Source organism: Muscardinus avellanarius, assembly GCF_963383645.1.
Source record: "Muscardinus avellanarius genome assembly, chromosome: 16".
Lineage (NCBI taxonomy): Eukaryota > Metazoa > Chordata > Mammalia > Rodentia > Gliridae > Muscardinus > Muscardinus avellanarius.
In genome coordinates this window covers 42,749,136-42,759,565 of record NC_137802.1, presented here as the reverse complement: position 1 = coordinate 42,759,565, position 10,430 = coordinate 42,749,136, and positions in this window count along the sequence as shown.

Genomic DNA, 10,430 nt, shown 5'->3' with positions numbered 1-10,430 from the left:
TTGTAGCTTTATATGGTTTGAAATCAGAAAATATATATCTTCTAGCTTTGTTCTTTTTCAAGATCGTCTTGGGTATCTAGAGTCCATATTCCTTATTAGGATAGATTTTTTTTCTGAAAAATAAATATATAAATATATCATAGTTTCACCTTAAAAAATAGAAAAAAATATTCTCTGGTAAGAAAGCAAAAAGAAATATTGAAATGTTATCTTTAAGTCATCAAAAGCTTGGTATCAGACAAATGAAACTGTTATGTGAGATTATCATTTTTAATTTTGGATAAATTGCTATAATACTAGATGTCAACCACTAAGCCAAGCATGGGAAGGAGGGATGGGGAGAGAATGGGGTGGGGACCGGGTGGGGGCTGACTGGGCGATGTGTGCATGTATGTCTACAAAAGTTTGTATCCAACTATGATGTATGAATACAGTGCATCAAAAAAAAGAAAAAAAAGGAATAGAAATGAAGGCTCAGTGCAGAAAACCCAACAGACAGCTCAAGCAAAACCAAAACCTAAAACAAAATATGTAGTTTTGTTGTCATGGAAAAGGCACTAGTAGTTATTAAGGGTCTACATCTTTCCCTTTGCTATTTTTTAACTGTATGTTTTGGAAACAAACCACAATTCTTGGCCTTCATGCTTAACTCTCAAGCCTTATTTATGATGTATATCAGACAGACTTTATAATTAAATGAAATTGATTTTATTAATTAATTCAGGTTGTACTTTAAATATTTTTAGTGGCTTCAGATTCCATACTTTATGAAAGTGGTTCTCAGAATTAAGGGATAACAGAATCATCTAAAAAGTTTATTAAACTATTTTACTATGACTTTAAACCTGCATATTATCCTTCATTAGTTATGTGGTGTTATACTTTTGTATTTTTAGGTGATTTCTGTGTAGTCTAATAGATTTCTTAATGGGGAAGAAGGCAAAGGAGTCACAAAAGAGGCAAGAAGACAATGATATTTATTGTCATAATTTTTTCGTGTGTGTGTGTGTGTGTGTGTGTGTGTGTGTTACTTGGAATTAAACCCAGAAGAGAGTTATATCTCTGAGCTACATCTGAAGTTCTATTTCTTACTTGGAAACAGGATCTTACTGAGTTGCTGAGAGCCTCTTTAAGTTGCTGAGGCTGACTTCAAGCCTGCAATCCTCCTGTCCCAACCTACCAAGCACTAAGATTACAGGCAAGGTGTAGTTTTCAACCATGCTTTGTGAAAAAATAGTTTTAATTTGACAAAATTGAGCTTAAAGTGTCCATATCCAGAGGTATGTTTTCTGCAGTCTCAATTCCTTTCTTATTTTCTGTTGGTTAAATTATACCAAATTCTGAGGCTAAAAATAAATAGATATGGAGCCACATTTCTAACCTATTCATAACGCAAATTGATTTCTACTATATGATGTGCCTATCAGTCAAATACTTTCCACCACTGGAAGGTGTTAAAATGAGGGTCCATAAGACAACAGAAAGGAGTGTTCCTATTTTCATCTTCAAAATAGCAGATAATGTTATAAGTGAAACTCAGAGACAACAGAAGAGATGCCTACACATGAAGTCCTCAAGTTAAAACAGCCTTAACATTTTCTGATCTACATGACTCATCCCACCAGCTAACATGAGCATTTCCTTCTTTGGAACAATGGATATAGGCTGTGCAAATTGTCTAGGCGAAACTTTTCTGGGTGAATGATACACTAGGAATCTGGAGACACACCATACTTGTAGGAAGCAGTCTATCAGTGATGAAAGAGGAAGAAACTGCTTTCTTTGGCTAAGGATAAGAAAGGCTGAAATACACCAGTGTGTACCTCAATAAGCTTCAAGCAGTAATAGAAAAAACCTTCAAAGCTTAATGTCTCATTCCTTCCCTCCAGTAAAAGATTCCTTGTAATAACTTGTCCTAGGACAACTTAACGCATTCATAGATAAAAATATGTATGTATCTGAGGAGATATCAATCTACAACTTATGAGAATATTCTCTAAGCAGTTTAAAAAAAAAAAACAGCATTCTTTTGGGGTATTGGTATAACTACTGTTATTATTTGCTCCTGGTTCATACTGTAATCTATAAAAGGTATCAGTCAAAATGATATCTCTGTTTCCTGCTTCTGAAGCTTATAACTGTGGTTCTTTGGAACTGGTGTAAGACTGGCACAAAAGTTCCAATGCCTCTGCAGTCATACTTTGCAGGAGAAATAGAAGAATGATGACCTCTCTTATTTCTCTCTTAAAGCATTCATGAGCAAGTACATTTGACTGACTGAAACAAAATATTGGCCAGAACCCAAGAAGAAAATGAGGCTGGAAAATGTACATTTTTAAAATCACTAATTACCAAGAAGTAATTAAAGCACAAATGTACAGCTCTATGAATTATTATGATGCTAACTTTGACTTAATTACCACCCAGAAATTCAATGGGTTTATAAAAAAACATGAAAATGTGTGCATTTTTACTCATGGTAAAAGAAATGCAAGTATGACTCTAATGCTGTGGCATTTCCAGCTACCACTGGATAAAATAAAGATGGGATGACATTCTATTATGGAAGACATATAGATAAATAGGTAAGCAAAATTGTAAGTGGGGTGCAAAATAGCACAAGTCTTAGAAGGGAAATCTTGCAATAGCTATTAAAATTAAATGTGTATCTAGTCATTGATTCCAGCCTGACACAACTAAGACTTTATCCCCCACATATATGAACATTTCCAAATATATTCATTTTGGTTTTATTTGTGATGACCAAAGATTGAAGCAAAATAAAATAATGATAAACTGAAAGGGACTAGAATAAAATATTTTTATAACACATTGACAAAACAGAATATTTAGCCTTTAAAAATAAATGTGATCTTTATAGATAATTCTGTGAAATCTTCAAAATAGGTTAAATGCAAAAATCAATGAGTAGTGTGTTTCCACTAGGCACATACAACACACATGCACAAGGGCACCATTGTGTATAAAAAATACTTTCTCCAGAGAAGTATTCACGAAACGAGGGGTAGATATCTCTAGGAAAGAAACAGAGTAGGGAAAGAAATTAAGACAGCGATTTTACAATGTACCCTTTATAAAATTCACATTTTTTCACAATCATGAATAGTTTATTTTTTAATATGCTTTTATTGGTGCATCATAGTCTCACATCATAATAAAAATGATGTTGATAGTGACAACTTACTGAATTTCTAATGACACATTAACTCTTATTTTACTTAAATACATTTTACTTATTTTTTACTTACTTAACATATTTTTAAACTACTGAACTTTTTATAAAGTCAGTTTATTGATGTATAATATGCATATATTATAAAATCTATTTTTAAGCGTATAGTTCAATGATTGTGTGCGTGCGTGCGTGCGTGTGTGTGTGTGTGTGTGTGTGTGTTACTGCAGACTAAACCCAGAAACTTTCTACCTCTGAGCTAAAGCTTCAATCCAATTTTATTTTTTATTTTGAAACAGTATTACTAAATTGCTGAGGTTGGCTTTGAATCTATGATCCTTTTGTCTCAGCTTCCTAAGTACTGAGATTATAGGTCACTAAGCCCAGGCAAGTTCAGTGATTTTGAATAAATATAGATGTGTTGCTACCACCACATCAAGAAACAGACAATTTCTAACGTCTATATATTTATTTTAAGAAAAAAATGCTAGATATATTCAGAAGATGGTGAGAGAAGAATAATTACTAATTATAAAACATTCAGTCATTGCGAATACTCATATTAGTTTCTTTGTTTTGGGTACAAAAGTGATTAGTGTGTTTTGAACTCTCCAGGTCATTCTTTATATTAACTTGGTATGAAGGTAAGTGAGAAGCAGGGAGCTGGATGAAAGGCATTAATAATGCATAGAAAGTCCTAAATGCTATGTTTTAATTTACCAATGCTCCCACAAGGATTAACCTTATTCCAAGAAAAATAAGCTTCAGATAAAAAAAGGAACCTGCTTATGGAAGGTAAAATGATTGTTAATTGCATTTCAAATAGTTAAATTTTCAGTAATCCACTTCTTTTCAAAGTTATCTTTGTTTAGCCTCTCTAGTCTGAGCATACATAATTAGTTCCTACATTATTGTTTGACACTCACTTTCTCTCCCCACTTTCTTCTTTCTTTTGGCCCCACTCTAGCTTCTACACACTATCTACTGGCTCCCTGGCTATAGCCTGGGGTCTAAGCCATGTTTTCAGTTCTGTGATACTCCTCACATAATCTTTGTGCTCCTAACCATTTACTTATTCAGAATGACACTGGCATTCCAGGAGCAATCTGCCTTTTTCTCTCACTTTACTTCTCTCCAGTTCAAACTGGCTGCAAAACTGTGGAGAAATGACTTGTGGTGTCTTGGCAAAAATTTCCTTGTAATACTTATGGACGCTTTAGTATACAGCCATTATCTCTTCTTCCCTCTCCCCCCTTTGAATTAATGTAGCAAACAAATACACTTCTTTCCCTTAAGGTTCTGGAAGCAAAATAGAAACCTGCCAAGAAGGAACACCAGAGCTTCTGTTATCTCTAGGGAAATGCTCGGTGGCCTCCATAATATTTAATAGATTTGAATCTTTTCCTCCCTCCTAAGGAATACTTGGCACTTTACTGGAGCCTCCAGAGTTTTCTTCAGTGCTGACCTTGCTAATTGTATTTTGGCTTCTGCCAGTCCCCTGTAGGGATTCATTAAACATTAAACAATGGCATTTTGTTCTGCTTTTAGGAGGGGTGGGGAAGGAGGAGGTTGATTTCTCTTTTCATCCTTTCACAGGGGATGCATATGTAAATGCTTTCTCTGGCAGAATCTAATGAATTCAAGCCATTGGACCATTGCTTTCATTTCCTTTTCAGTGTTGTGGGTAATATCCAAGCACAGGCTTCTTTTAGACTAAATAGCATTCTTGTCACTGAAGTGTTTTCAGAACTCTTGAAACTATAGGCACAGGCGTTGCATACCTTGGAGGGGTAAGCTTTGCTATATCTTTAAGTATCATAATAATGACCAATCATTGAAGAATTTCCAAAGCAAGTCCTGAGTCAAGGAAACGAACAGGTTTTGACGAGTCTTACTTGCATTTTGGAATGCTGACGCGCTGTTTGAGATCATAGAGTCCTATCTTCTCATTTTATACATGAGTCAATCAGGACCCAGAAATACTCAGCCAACTGGTTAGAGAGTAGAGCCAAAAATAAAACTTTCCGCTCTGACATATGGCTAAATTCGACTAATAGCGATCAAAGCGAGATATTTAGAATGTGTTGAAAGTGCTTTTATTTCAAAATATACTTAACTACTTAACTCTTTGTAGTTTATACTGAAAAGGTTGCTGAAACTGAGCTGAAGGGCAGCTTTCTTTTGAGTCATTCTGGAATAACAAGCAGATCTCATCAAGCTCAGGACAATCACCCAGAAGAATTTTTCTATGTGGGCTAGGTATGTTCTTACATTTATATAAATCACTTTCTCATCTACAGTCCCAGTCATTCTGCCTCGATAATGGGAAATAGCCTTTCCTAGTGTTGGTGTTGTTTCTGCAAAAAGGCCTTCATGACAAATTATTTAAGACAACCTGTACTACACATCAAAGTAAGGGAAAATTATTTCTTTCAGAGCACTAATATTCTTGAGAAGGTCAAAGGGGTTGTTGATAAAACAGAAGTGGGGAATTGCTTTACACTGAATTGCTGTGCTTATTCAAATAGGACATTCTAGGAAGGGATAAGGGGGATTAAAGCTTTTCACAGTTCTTTACCAATAAATAACAGGTGATAATGGTAAAGCTCTGACTATTAAAATATTAAATGAACAAGGTAGAGTTCAACATTATTTCAATTCATAAACATCTCTTCGCTCCTTAGACAAGTGTGAACTAATGATCAGTAAAAGAACACAGAAAATAGAGTCAATTTTCAGGACAAAAGCTTATGAAGCAATGTAGGTAGAAATGCTATATTCTAAGTTTGTTTTTACAGATCATCTGAATAAATAAATGGAATACAATTATTTTATTGAAATGCAGATATGAAAATGTTCAAGGAAAAAAGGAAATAAAATAATGTTACTGTTCATTACAGGCTAGGCATTTTATAAGGCAATTTATATGCCCAACCCTATTTAAAATTTCACAGCAACCTAAAAAGGAAGAGTCTCAGAGAAGTTATTTAACCTAATAAAAGTCACATGAAAAAGCAAGATGAAAAATAATTTCAAATATTCCTGAATTTAATGTTTAAATATTGGGCTCTTCAATTTTTCTGGGGTTGAAGCAGCTATTGATAAAGAAGCCCTTAGTGTATATTAAATATAATTCTTGCTTCTTCCTCATTTTTATAAATTTAAATAATATGCAAAGACAACTACTCTGTTTTCAAAGTCATTTTCCCATATATTCCCAAATAATCTTTGATTCTTCCTATTGTCATTAACTCTGTTGTCATAATACAAATTTTGCAAATATCCTATTGCATTTCTTTTGCATTAATTATATTTTATATATGACCCTGTGCCTATTTCATTATAACCCAGTTATTAAAATCAACTTTTCAAAAGTCTTACTTAGTTGACTTTAATTTCACAGTAAAATTAATCAATGGAATGCTATTAAGAATAAACTAATTGAGCTCTGGATTGCCCAAGGCTTTTTGACATTTTGAGATACAAAGGTAAATAAACATATCCTCTGTCTTCCAGGAACTTAATTTCTGTTTAATAATAACAGTATCTTACATTTATACAAATCTTCACAGCTAATGAAACACTTTAACATGGAGGATTTCATAATGAGATAATTTTCAAAAATTGCTAAACCTGTTGGGATATGTTATTTGGATAAGAAATTTGAAAACAAAATTTAATTATAGTCAGTTTCATATTTGGAAAAAGGCTATCGGTAAAGTGAGACAGTAGAGAGTAGAAAACAAAATTTTCTATAAGCTTTATAAAGAATATACTTTTAGCTGGGCATGTTGGCACATGCCTATAATTCTAATATGTGGAAGTCTGAGACGTGAGCATCCCAAGTTCAAGGCAAGACCAGTCTCAGCGATGTAGTAAGACCCTCTTTCAAAATAGAAAAATAGGGTCCGGGCCACATGGCCCCGACCCCAGGTGGGTGGGTGGGCACAGGCGGGGCACCCTTAGGCGACCTCCCACACACCCGGAAGGGCCTGGAGGTCCGGGTCGCAAGGCCCGGACCCTGGATGGGTGGGGGCTGGTGTGGGCAGGGCACCCTTAGGAGACCCCCCTCCCACCCAGAAAGAAAAAAAAATTTTCATCGCTAGCAAGTGCCTGATCCCATATCCTCCCCAAACCACACATACTCTCTTCTCTTATTTAGAAAAAAAGAAAAGGGAAATGAAAAAAGAAAAATATTTGCGAGGGGTTAAGATGGCCGCGGCGGCAGCTAGAATATTGGAGATGCAGACAAAACATATCCATCTGAACTGGAACTTTTGGAAAAATTCCCTGTGAAGGAGGACTGCTGCTTCTCTACATCATTAAGAATCCTGGACATCACCTGTAAGGAGAGAGTCTAGCAGAGACCTAGGAGGAAGGCGGTGGCGGCAGCAGTGGCCGAGATGGTAGTAGAGAATTGGATTTGGGAGAGGCAGACATCTTATCCAACCCTCCCTGATTCTCTGAAGAAATTACCCCAAAGGTTGAATGCAACTGTCGCGCATGCTTAGGAACACTGGACATTATGCGGTATGGGAAAAAAGCTTGGGAAAGATTTGAAATGGTGGAGACAGTCGCATTGGCAGCGGCAAGTACTCAGGGGAGGCAGAGATCTGACGTAATACACCTGGAACTTTTGAAGAAATTACCTCAGAGGCAGAATACTACCACCATGCACCCTTGGGAACTTGGGGCAACCTGCTGGAGGAAGAGGGTGCTTGGATCTGAGCCTGCCGAGGGGTGAGGCCAGTGCTGGGGCCAGCGAGGCCGGGATCGGAGCCTGCTGTGAGGCAAGACCGCTACTGAGGCCTCCAAGTCTGGGATTGAAGCCTGCTGAGGGTTTAGGCCAGTGCCGGGGCCAGCGAGGCCGGGATCAGAGACTGCGTTGAGACAAGACTGATGCTGGGGCTTCCAAGGCTGGGATTGGACCGGCTGAGGGGTTAGGTCAGTGACGGGGCCAACGAGGCTGGGATCAGAGCCTACTGTGAGGCAAGCCCGGTTCTGGGGCCTCTGAAGCCGGAATTGGAGCCTGCCCAGGGGTTAGGCTGGTGCCAGGGTCAGCAAGACCGGGATTGGAGCCAGCCGTGAGACAATGCCGGTGCTGGGGCCTCTGAGGTCAGGATTGGAGCCAGCTGATGCATTAGGCCAGTGCCGGAGCCAGTGAGGCCGGGATTAGAGCCTGCCAAGGGGTTAGGCCAGTGCCAGTGTCAGCGAAGCAGGGATCAGAGCCTATTGTGAGGCTAGGCTGGTGCTGGGGACTCTGAGGCCAGGAGAAGAGCCAGTCCAGGTTTTAGTTCGGTGCGAGGGCCAGTGAGGCCAGGATCGGGGCCTCCCATGAGGCAAGGCCGGTTCTGGAGCCAGCGAGGTCGTGATCAGTGTCCTCCAGGTGGCCAGGCCACTACTGGGGCCGTCAAGAGTGGGATCAGAACTTGCAATGCGGCATGCACAGAGAAATAGCACAGAAAACAAAATCCAGATGCTTCCCCTAATTAGCAAGAATTAGGAGGAAAGGGGTAACAGAAGGAGGTCGAAGAGTAGAAAGGGCCTTATTGAGAAGCAATTAAGGTGACCAATCAGCAGGGAGGGGATGGGGGAGGATGGAATCTCTTTAAAACTCCTGTGGTGCGTAAACAATTATATCAAAGATAATCACCAATTAAGCATGGGATCGAGGGAGGGAGAGGAAATGGTATGGGGATTGGATGAGGGCTTATTGGATGATATGTACTTGTATATCCTCTCAAGTTTTATATTTCAAAGTGATGTATGCTTTCAAAAAATAATAATAATAAATAATTTACACACACACAAAAAAATAGAAAAATAAAATAGGGCTGAGGGTTGTGGCTTAGAGGTAGAATGTTTTCTGGGTTCAATATCTAGTACCCCAAAGGGAAAAAAATATACCTTTTGAGGCTTCCAAATGAGTCTGGCCAAGATACATATCTATAATTTGTGAGTTATTGGAAGAAGATTACAAGAGAAGGAGAAATGAAATTTGGAGGCAAATAATTGGAAATGACAAAGGTGAAATCAATAATTTTCATGTATATTACAAAGATTATAGCTATTATCTAAACAATTAATTCAAATTTGTTTTGTGGCCTTTGAGGACTATCTACTTGATACATACATCACCTCTGCAGAGTTTAGGGTAAGACTGACTTAATGACTTAATTTGACTAAAACAATTATATTTTTGGCTGCTATTTAAAAATATACAGGTCAGTATCTTTTAATCTCATATAATGCTTGTATTAGTTTCTTTTCACTGTGACAAAAATACCCAACTAGAACAACTTAGTAGAAGAAAGGTTTATTTTGGCTCATGATCTCAGAGGTTTAGTCCTTGCCTTTGATGATTCCAAGGCAGACACATTAAGGCTACACGGTGTGGTGGAGAAAATCTAATAATACCTGGAAGCAGAGACAGACAGACAGACAGACAGACACAGATGATAGATAAATAGATAGATAGATAGATAGATAGATGATAGATAGATAGAAAGGAGCCCTAGATAGGTACAGTTCTCAAAGTTCTGCTTCCATATACCCGCCTCCTTCAGCCATGTCCCACTTCTGACCCTTGTGGCACTGGAGACCAAGGTTCAATCTATGAGCTTTTGGGGGACAACCCAGATCCAAACCCTGGCACTGGGCCCCCTTGGACCATAAGGACAGTGGCCTCTGAGAGCCTGGGCAGCAGAGCCCCATACCACAAGTCCTTGGAAACAGCTTTCTGGGTGGCACCATGAGTCTCTGTAAAGCTACATCTTTCAAATGAATGTTGACGTTCATACCTTTGCTCCTGAGTTGAGAAGGCTCTGGTCAGCTCTTGAAATTTTCTCAAAGCCTCTTTCCTGTTTTCACTGTGCAAAGTACTTAGTTTCTCTTTGTTGGTGGTAATCTCTTAAGCAACCATACATTTTCTTCTTCTATGGCACCAATTTTTAATGTTCTTTTTAGGCCAAGCTGCATTTTTTAAAGCCTTTTCCTTCTCCTTTCTGCTCCTGATTATCACAGTAAACCTAGCTAAAAGCTGCTACTAATACACATTCTTCCTGGGCCAGGACATAGATCACATCAATGTCCTGCCCCTGGTGACCCATCTACCCAGCCATGTCCCACCTCCTACCTTTGCATTTGAGTTCAAGCTTTCAATTCATGAATGTGTAGGGGATACACCAAATCCAAACTATGACAACACTAGAAAAATAATATTGAAGTAAACTGGTTA